Genomic DNA, 12,103 nt, shown 5'->3' on the forward strand with positions numbered 1-12,103 from the left:
ATATATATATATATATATATATATATATATATATATATATATATATATATATATATATATATATATATACATCTATATACATATATATACATATATATATATATATACATATAGATATATATATATATATATTTATATATATATGTATATGTATATATATTTAAATGTATCATACTTGGAACTAAAATCAGAGTGCTCAACATAGGATGGAGCAGTATAAATTAGAAAATTAAATAGTTCACTTATCTTTTCTCAGCTACTGACAGTTTTCTGCTGGTGCATTTCTCAGGCTGTAGACTTCAACTGGATCAAGATAGTGACTTTTCAAACATCCCTGGAATGTTTTTCAAGGTTTTGAAAGGTGTTCCAACTTTGTCAATCAACTGTTACTTTCGAACTTCATATCATAACAAGTAATAGAGTAAGTAAAACAATTGTAAATGTTTTCAAACCACTGTGTATTTAAGATTTCATAACTTTCAGCGATATATATATTTCAACAAGGTACAGTGGAACTTTGGTTTGAAAACCGAGTTGTTGGAAATCCGAATAAATTTTTCCCATTTAAACGAATGAAAGTAACTTTTAATCCTTTTCAAGGCAAAAAATCAACTTTAGTACAGTGTTTTATATTTCACACCATTAACTGTTCTGTATACCGCATACTATAAATAAAAACCATTAGATATAGACTGTGTTTAATTTTATCGAAAAGTTTTCTATTTATGATGATGGAAAAAGAAAACAAAAGTAAACGTTCCGTATGTTTTGCTTTTAAAACATCAAAAGCATAAAAAATTAACACACTGTTGTGGAATGTGATCCACTGAAAACTGAGCTTAGGGCTGAGCTGAGCCGAGCTGGGCTGTGCTCAGTCATGCGGAATAACGAGGTAGAGAGTTAAAGATGTGGTTTTGTTAAATTTGGTATGATTTAAAAAATTTTTTTTCTTTGTTTATCAGTTGAGGTGCTGTTTGCTGTGTTAGGCAATCTTATTGTCAAGATATTTGAAGATTAAAATCGAAAAAAATCAATTCTGGTAAAAACTCGTAGGCCAAAAAAACATGCCAAGACCTGCCCAAAATGACGTAACGTGTGGTACAACCTGTCTCTATCTCTCTTAATCACATCGGCTATTGCGATGAAAGTCTAGTCCTACGTGGCTCTATTGGCCTATGTATTTTATCTTTTATTTGCTCGTGTTAGGTAGAATAAAATTTAATAAGTCCAGCTACAGATACATTATTACCAATGTCTCAAAGGCCTAAAACAAAGCAAATTAAAAACTTGGCATATTAGCTTCTTCTAAATGCTGTGTAAACTTCTTAGTACCGACTAATAATTTTACCGGTCTATGGTGAATCTGTCAAACAAACTATTTAGAATAAGGTCATTGTATCGGCACAATTCCGTCGCTATCCACACTAACAATATACAGCCTCCCAAAAGCCCCGCCCACATTATGCCTGTCACCTATCCTGGGGTGAGGCTGTATATCATCCCCCTCACCAAAAACTAGTTTCTTACTAAGTAAAATAAGCAAGCTGTGTCTTTGAAAAAAATATGTGGCGAAACCAACTAACATCCCTATAAGTCATGCACATTGTATAGTCGACTGTCAATGTTATCGAGTCATTATTGCTATCAATGTGTAGAAAAAACTTCACTGGTCACATTTGATTAGTTGATTCAAGTACTAAACAAATGGTCGAGCTATGCAAAAGTGCCTATCCATGCAGCTCTGTTTGCACTTCATAAATCCATCTATCAGAAAAGATTTCAGCACACATGTCAATGGGGCTATGTTGTATTCAATGTTCTGCAAATCATGTTTTGCATTATTTTCAACAGTTTTATTTTATTGCATAATTTTTACAAGCAAAACAACTTTCATCTCGGCATAAAACTTTTATTAAAAATATCCATCAAGTCATGGCCACTCACATAGTTTCAGCTGATACAATAAGACAAATTCATCTACTGCAGCAAACTCAAACAAAACATCATGGTTTATGAAGCATACATTCAAGTCTTTCTTTCCCATTTATGGCAGTTTCCACACTAACAAAGCTGCTTCGGCTAGTTGGACCACATAAACATCCTGTAATCGGTAAAACAAATGCAATAAATATGTCATTAATAGATATGTTATTCTAACGCATATCTACTGAAAGCTTTTAAATTGGGAGTTAGATAGATTGCAAGTGTAATTTTAAAAAAGAATAAATGTTTAACAAAAGCATAAGTACATCAAGCCAATGATTCAAAGCTTTGGTTCTGTAAGTTAAAGCTTTGCATGGATCAACCGAATTTCTTCACTTTCCACAATTGAGAAGTGAAAATCTAATGTCAAATCAAAAATCTAATTTACTAGATAAACCTGCCACAGAAAATTTGAAGCAAATATAGCTCGGTGAACCGATAAAGAAATTATAAAACGATGATTGGTGATAGCAAAAAGTTATGATTTTATTAATTAGTACATGTATTAATGAGTACAAAAAATATTACCTTTAGTATATTCATCAATCTAAGCCATTGTATTGCTAGATGCTATGGATTAAAAAGAAGCTATCAAGAACTCACTATACATACTTATCTCGCGCGCAGGAAATTCTATTATAACCTTAAACAGGGAAATATAATCTGAATGTAAACTCAACAGTATATCTATCAGAGACTCAAAGTAAAAGATAAATTTGCCTCTATTCACCGATCTTCCTCCATAGCACTTTAACCACCTGATGTCCAGATAACTCGGAGTCACCTTCGCAGTAACTTTACAGCAATTTTTACAATTCTGTTGTTCATTAATAAAACTTGTCGATTGAGTAATTAATTGAAGTAACGATGTTAATTAATTCAGTAAATATTGATGTCCATGCGATTTAATAATAGAGTAAAAACCCTAAATGTGAGATCACAGACAACGCATTTTACGAGTGATAACATTTATTACGTACGACCTATATGAAAATTTTGTGCTGATGATTGGCTAATGAAGTGACCTTATATTTATTGCTCGTGGATTCTTTTCAGATGTATCACTAGTTACGTAGCGAATGAAGCACCGGCTGGAGTGTGAGCTTTATAAAAGATGGCCTCATTCAAATAGATATATCTCCGGACAGGATTGGTCTACAAAGACAAAAATGACATCAAATTGTAGCTGATCATTTAGCCTTTTATTGGTCTAAGTTTCATTAAATCGAATTTTTTGAGGCAACCACATCATTAAGCCAGTCAGAGCCAAGCCGAGCCGAGCTAAAGCCGAGTCGAGCCAAACCGAGCCGAGTCCAGTCTACTCAAGCGGAACAAGAGGCGGGGCTACCCGCTATATAAGCCTGAACATTTGTGTTAGAGAGCAGAGCTGTTCTGGTCTTGTTCATTGCATGTGCTTGACTATTCTTGTACTCTTAAGAACAAAGCAAAAAATATTTGTATAAACTTGTGCATCGATTCTTATACTGGTGGAGCAAGATAGGGTAGTGCAAAACCTTTACAATACAATGACAAAAAATGTAAAAATTAATAATGAAACAGCAAAAAATGCCAAAAACCAGTTACATCAAAAATGGTAGGAAAAGGAAAATATAAACAGCAATGGCACGTTTACTTTACATCTTTGAAGGATAATCCTCCTCCAAAACTATTTAGGAAAACTCGACTAGAGGGATTTTTTCTCTAACAAATCTATTTGGTAAATCTCTTTGTTCCAGATGGTTCTTCCCTTTTTATAAAAAATTATGAAGCGTAAATTGATTTTTCGTTTGTTAACGAATGTTTGCAGGCTGTTTCTGGAGCTATTTCAATGCGCATGCTTTCGCGATCCGAGATGAGCAAATCTCCAAATCTTTGGCGTATGAGCAAGTTGGTCGAATGCCGAAACGTCCAAGAGCCGTTTCACTATATATGATCCATACACAAACCGCCAAATTTTATGTTCGAGAGACCTTATTGTCGATATCGTGGGGGTGAATAAATTAGTCTCACAGAAAAAGAATGAATAAGCACCGTGTTGCATATACTTAGGTCCCAAAATGTTTCTGAACAAAAGCATCATAAGTCGTGGACGCAATGCTAAAATAATTAGCATGTGCATGGGGTAAGCGGTGTATGAAAACATATTTGATCAATATGCTGTTCTAGCTCTTGAGGTCTACATAAATATGTAGGCCTCACTGAAACACCTTGCAAAACAAGACTAGCCAACCACAAAACATCCTTTAAATATCCTACTAAAAGGCTACAAACAGAATTGAGTAAATACATATGGGACTTAAAAGACAAGAACGTTCGCTATAAAATAACCTGGAAGATCATCAAAAGAGCGCGGTCTCACAACACATCAACAAATTCTTGCCAGTTATGTCTATGGGAAGAGTACTTCATCATATTCGAACTGAAGTTAGCCAGCCTTAACACTAGAAGTGAGCTGATATCCACATGCCGGCATGCTAGAAAACACCTAATTAGCTCAATAACATAATTTGACTACATATTTGCTGTATGCTATATATATCACACAATAGTATTAAGCCCTCAGCTTTATAAAGTAATTTTATAGCTTGTACATTACACATTTTAGTCATTCTACCTGAAGATTGCAACGCGATTGCATGAAACTAATAGTAGTAATGATTTTAACCTGTAGTTTCAATAAACTTCATACACAGCTCAAATTGACTTGATTATTGAACACTTTACTTTACAGTGTGAACCACATATACTATATATATATATGTATATATATATATATCTATATATATATGTATATATATAACAAGTTATAGAGCAGCAGTAAAATTTACTGCACTACAATATTGGTTTACAGTAAAATTGAAAACACAGCTTCAAATCTAAGCAACCCACACTCGTCAGGTGCCAAAACCATACTAAGTTAATGCAGTTGTATATATCAGCTACCAAGAGTCGAGCCTAATGTTTAAACCGATTATGTGTTATTACACAATAAATGTTTTCTTCTGTGTCTGCAAGCACTGTTCAGCTCATTTCTGGTGTTAAGAGTGCCAATAGAGTTTTTGCCAATTATAATATGCTTTTCAGTCAGCCAGACATTACATTGCTTGCTTGTTGCAGAGTATGGCCTTGCCATTCTTATCACTTTCTAGATTAGATCGTACCTCTCTCCTGAATCATTCAAGCTTCATATACATGTAAATTGGCTTAACAATGTAACAGTCCTTTTATTCTCATTTCTAAAAGAGCTCATATGATTGGTGTATCTATTTATGAATGTACCAGCTGTTATACCAACATAAATTAAGTATTAGTTATGTAAAAGATTATCCGTCTCCTTATGACTTTACTTTAGCTTCACACAAAAATCTAAAAAGAACAAAGGTCAATATTTTTAATCAGATAGCTGCACAGATAACTAAGCAGCTTGATGTCTCTGAAGATAGTCAGTATACAAGTCTTGTCTGCGAATATTACTTTCACCAGATAGTATATATATCAATACATTAATGAAATATTTTATTAAGAGTTTGTGCTGTTGCTCAAACAATATAATGTGGTTTTCTAGGATTCACTCTGACACCTCGCTATATAGTATTGTTCATATGTTTTCATACTCTGCAGGTATCCGTATCCAAAACACTGAAAAGGCGTTAATGATATGTTTGCATCGTACTTGAGCAAGGAAGAAAAAAATAAGAAAAGTGATAGCAGAGAAGTATCGGCCATCAAATTGCCACTGTGGGCCCATCTGCAATAGCTAAGGCATTAAAACAAGAGCAAGTTGTAAGTTTATATATTGTTAATTTTTTAAAGGTTTAGGTTTCAAAACTTGTGGTAATTGTTTGTGGTTAAATTGCTTTTCAACTTGATTTGAGGACACTGAGTAATTATCAAGAGATCAGCTCTGAGTCAGTAGAGGTCATCTGCTTTGAAGCAGCTTTTACAGAAAGCATTGAAAGCACTACCCCTTCGGCAGCCAGTCTTGAGCAACCATTCTGCTGCTTCACTTGCACTAACACCAACCTTAAAGGATATACAACCAAAAAAGAAGAACTGCAGAAAATTCAAAAGATTCTTATCAATAAGCATAATGTGCTCAGTGATGCGTACTTCCCAACTTTTAGTGAGTTACATATTATGTAATACGTAATGCATATTATGTACTACAACTAAAAGTTGTAAAGTATGCATCATTTATGACACCCTTGTATCTAAACTCACACAACTGTCTGGTTTTACTGGATGTTAATACATGTCATCTGCAACACAGAGCATAAAAGTATACCAAGAGGAAAAAGAAAAATACATGTACATGTATTATCAATTTGGAATTGAGGTAGCAGAATAACTAAAAAAAATTTCATTTTTTGAGGGTGTGCTGACCTCACATCTATGAGTTCGGGGTAAAGTCTTGTGCAAATAAAATTTTCACTTTAAACTTCAAGCAAGATAATATATTTCACTAGTGTAAAAGACTGACTCTTACTAGCTAAAAGTGCTTCTTTTATTTAAAAACTAGGATGGAATGATGGATGTCAAAACATAGACGTTGCCAAACTCAACTTGGTATATGTGAAACACAACATTAGCCAGAATATAAATTTTATCTTTTAGACACAAATGACACAACCCACAGTTCACAGACAGATGTATCGTGACACCGCCTTTTGAGAATAAACCTTCAAGGCAGACACACGATGAAAATGTTAATTTTAAACAGAGTTCATAGCAATGCATGTCAGCAATGACTATCAATATAAATAAATCCGTAAACATTGAATTGCTTTCGTAAATGAGTGGCTTTCCTGGAAATGTTATCGCAATGTTGCTATAATAAGATAATGACTCTCAAATGAATGCTTAGCGAGCGATTGCTAGGACTGACACATTCAGGTCAACATTGATGAGTTATTGAGAATAAATCATTTTTCTTCTTTGATATATCTTCATATCTTACAACCTGCACAAGCTCTCTGACTCAAAATTAAGATCCTAAGTGTAATAGCAAGTGAAGGTGTTGATCAATCACCTCCAGCATCATATCTGGATTTACTTGACTCTACCGACTAGATTATTTTATACATATATTAATGTTGTATTTATTTAATCAGTCAACTATATAATAAAAATGCATTTTTAGAAGCTGCGGAGATATAAAATATTCACTGTCCATTCTGTACAATTTAAAACGTGATGCTTTGGATAATCCTCCCTGCCTGTCAATCCTCCCTGCCTCTGGATAATCCTCCCCTGCCGCTGTTGCAATTAAAGTAAAGCATAAAATGATTTCTCATGTCAATTGCGCTAGTTGTTGAATTTGAATGTGTAAGCTGTCTAACTTTGTCTAAAGTTTTTTTGACATTTCTCCATAGGCTTAGCTCATCATCTGCGTCAGTGTATCTTGCTGGCATATAATGCGCTGGTTCACAATACTGCAGCAGATTGTGCAGCATGCACAGAGCATACATTATGACACATAGCCTACTCTCTCTGGGTGTCCTATTATTGTTTGTTGGAGAACACAGTGTCTAGAACTCAGTACACTTGACACATTATAGCATATCTTATGAAATAATTTTATGCTGTTTTAAGTCAATAACTCAATTTCTTACAAAAACCCAAAAAAGATTTTAGGTGATAAAAAATTAGCTCAACGCAAAACTTTTTCAATCGCAGCACTCTAAAGAGTCTGTAATTATACAGACGTTGTTCATTAGTAATTGGGCATTAAGGGAATGGTTTCTACGGAAAAGCTGAGTCACCATCAAAGCAATATGCAAATGCAAATGCATTCTGGCATCCTTCGATATGCTCATCTCCAGGTATTGCAATGGTACCTGCATATTGACACAAAGAACAATTAATTAAGATGCATTAGTTATCTTAGCAAACTTGTATTCGGGTTGCCAATTAAACATTACTGCACATCGCCATCCATGTAACTTAATATATCATATTTTTATTTCCTATCATAGCCGCTTTGTAAACTTGCCATTCATAAGAGCAGTCTCAAAGGAATGTGCTTCAAAAACACCAGCATCCTCCACCATTCAGCCTGTCTTACATCAAAGAGAGCCAATTTCTAATCCGCGTCACATGCTGCCATTAGGTTGTGAGTGAAATCCTTGTAATTGTAATATTTGGAGTTGGCGGACATTGCATTCTAATGTGTTTGTCATCAATGGCTCCCAGGCAGTGGAGAAAGTTCCAATGCTGCTCAAACTCGCAGTAGAACAAATCTATTCTGTAAGTTATACTTTTCCAACAACAACTTTTTATTTTATATAAATCTTTGTCGAACACTCTGCATTTTTATAGTGGTACTGCAAGGCCGATGCTACTCACCCTTTGGCTATTCCTTTTCAATCATTGTGTGTTTTAGGAGGTTTCAGATAAAGCTGCATTAGCCCATCCCGCAAGGCAATTGTTTTGGTTCTGCAACAGTTGTTTTGGGGACTATCCAATGATATCTAATTGAGTTAAATAAGCAGCCGCTGCCAACTAGTGTAAATTTACTATGAGTCTCATGTCAGCAGGAATAGATTATCAAAGATGAGTAGCGTGCTTTTCTATTTTGGAACATAAATTTTACACAACGAGTAATACTCACTTCTATAAACAACATTGGGTAATTTAAGCCATTCATAGCAAGAACATCATAAACTCACCTACATGTATGCTTAATCTTGCTAAGAATATAATCAAATGTGTTTCTTCTCATTCAAAATAGTCAGGATGGCAGCAGGCTAGGTTGGCGCTTTCTCTCAGTTTAGGAAACAAATTGTGATATAAGCCTTGCTTCTGTTTTCCTAAAAATTATCAATGGAGTTTCCCAAAAAATTCTCTTGTTAGCTTGTTTGTTGAGTTCATGCTGCTCATAGCACAACGTTGTTGCTGTGAGCTTAAGCCGAACCGGTTTCAAAAACATGGTGCTTTTGTGATGTCGTGAAGATCTGTGTAAAGATAACAAAAAGACTTGCGATATCAGAAATGCTTATTTGTAGTTTCTATTGGTTGTTCGTTAGCGATCATTGACAGCTAATCGCTTGTAATGCGCACACCTTATCGTTGGTGATGAGGTCCAAACTGTACTGGATTCGCTCCCAGGAAAGCACTTGTTAACGGACCACTTGATGAGTAGTATACATAGTTTGCTTTGCTGTATTGTTACTCATAAGCAGTCGTACTATAAAGAACAAGAAATAAACATTGAATAATACAATATTGCATGACTAACAGTACATAATTGCATAATAGTGGTTTAAAATTACCATGCAAATATAATTTGACAAAGAATGCAGAAATAATAATATGACAGTAATACTTGTTACAAACTCACACAAGATTTTGTTTCCTTAGAGCCAAGAAACACCTAGATAAACAGGTGCTACATTGCACATATATAATATAGATTTGGTAGCAGAAGCTAAAAAGAACAAAAGCAAACTTTAAAATACAGATACAAATTTAAAATACTACATGCATGATAAAATGCATTCTTCACAAAACAATTGAAACACAAGAATAAAACAAGCATTATTTTATGTACTTACATAAATTGTATAGAAATATCAGTCCAGATGATAGGCTACTGCTGTAGTAAGCAATTGCTACATTTTAAAATAAATAATATGTATAGATAAAATAGTTTCAAGTGTGTAAGCAGTAATTATGGATGCTTACACAAAGGTGTCTGACTGAGCACTGGCTCAGTGACCTAATTTAACTGAGCAAGGCAGCCAAGAATGTTTTGTGGTAAAAAATGCTTTCTACCTAATGACAAAAACATATGTCATGATTCATTTCAATGTTTGACCAACAAGCGCTGTAAACTATCCCAACACAAAAACATCTAAGCGTTTTTATCTATCGCACAGCTAATCATCTATTTGAGTGATCGTGTGCACGAGCCAATAGATCTGAGATCAAATAGATTATCGGTTGTTAGTTGTGTGTGAATGGTATGTTAATTTGACATACGCGTATATGCATGCACCAATATGTTGTGAATCTAAAATAAAATTAACTAAAGACTAAATAATAACAGAGGAAACAGCAAATTAGGTAGCAAAAAGTAGTAACATAAAAAAATTATAAAATCTCGTAACAATATGTAACAAATAAATGGTAATAACAAGTTACGGTTTGATATCATTGAGTATATAACCAATATAAAGCAGAAATGCGCATTTACTTGAATTAGACAACTGAAAGAGTTGCTTCAACTTTATGAATGATAACAAAATAAATAACATTCTATATAATAAAACGATAAAAAACATTAACTTTTGACATCAACTCAAAAGTTGCAATAGGGATTGTTTTAGCTGCGATATAACGTGATAAATATTCTTGGTTGTAGTTTATGATAACATTAGTTTGATTTGCTTTAGTAACACTGGCAAATATAATACAGGTAAAAAACAAGTTACCAGCATGAGGTGTATGAGATAAACGCCTCAAGTGGTCATTAATAAGGCATTCTTGCCTTTTTAACTTCAATCAGTCAAGTAGTTCATTGTATGTGAATGAATTTGTAAAGCTGCTGTTTTAAGGTTATCTTCTGTTCGACAATCTTACTTACCCACTTTGGAACACATCTACTCAAAGTTGGTAGCGTTCTAAACAGATTTTTTAAAGTTTCAGTCGTTACCAAGAGTTCACGCAACTTTTATAATCAGTTTAAAAATATTGCATATGTGTCATGATTGGCCTTCATAAAGCTAGAGTGGTTGTCTATTTTCTTGTAGACAAAGAGTTTGACTTAGCCTATGATCCAGTGCACACAGTAGAGTCTGTAGTTGGTGCGCTATTAGAAAGCAACAAGCATTAAAATAAATAATGCTTAAGATCTTTATCCTTTTACCTAGCCCAGTACATGAGATGGTTCTCTGGAGTCATGATAATTGAGCACTATGAGTTGGTATGCTATTTACATACAACCACATGTTATGATTGTATTTACTCAGGTTTGTGAAGATAATTATGTTCTAAGCCAGTGGTTTAATCATAACCATATTTCCTTATAGGCTATATTACAATATTGAAAAGAGATAACTCTCTTTTTTCACTAAAGCAGTAAACTGGATTGCAACTAATGTTTATGCTGCGTCACACAAAGTTATTATCAGAAGCAGCTAAATACTCAATACACCGCAAAAGTAATGGCAAACTATTGATTAAGAATGTAATAAGCTTTGTATCATCTGTATACCTTAATATTGTGTAAGAATGAAAACTAGCAGCATTAGTAACATCTGTCATTGGGTTGAGCAGTAGCCTACTTTTGATGTCAATAAAATCAGGCTAAGCTATTTTTTCCTTTATCTATGACATGTTTCAATAAACGATTCTTTCAGCCCCTATCTACATGACCTTTTGTATGCATTCTTTTGTCATGTGATTATTAAACTTTGACCTAAGACGAAACTTCCTTCTAGCTCTTACTTATCATAACAATTCTATTCCTAATTTCCTAAACAAGGATAGCTGGTTACTAGAGTGATTCTTCATTCAGTAAGTATTTACAAGTAATAATTGTTGATATTTTATGTTGATGGAAAGAATTATACATGGAGTCATTGTATTACTACTATAAACTTTGGATCCCCTACAGAACTTACTAGAGAATACATGCATGTGACAATATACAAATTTCTTATTGTGTTTAGCAGTAATTTAGTAAACTTTTCATCTTACTAGCACATGAAATGCAAGGATTGATAAATACATGTAGTTATATTGTCTAGCTGAGAGACTGAATAGACCACGTAGTTATACTGCTACATATTCTGCTGCGTGTCACTCTCTACAGGAATTATTTTTGGAGCTTGTTTTGATTTGTTTTGGAGTACAGCACTATAGACCGCTAACAACCACTACTGTATGCAACAGCTGATTAATAGGCATGCTGATCTTTCAAAGCTAAGCGGGATGAATTGCTATTCAATTGCATGAAATTCTTTTTCCTTTATCTGCACCATGCTTTAATAAACAAGTGGTTTATTTGCTAGCTACATGATTTCATGTGGGCGTTCCTTGATTGCATGTTTATTGAGCTTTAACCTAAGGCAGAACTTCTCGCTAGCTCATACACACCAGGACTATTTCCTTCACATCA

Source organism: Watersipora subatra, chromosome 10 (assembly GCF_963576615.1).
Source record: "Watersipora subatra chromosome 10, tzWatSuba1.1, whole genome shotgun sequence".
Taxonomy (NCBI): domain Eukaryota; kingdom Metazoa; phylum Bryozoa; class Gymnolaemata; order Cheilostomatida; family Watersiporidae; genus Watersipora; species Watersipora subatra.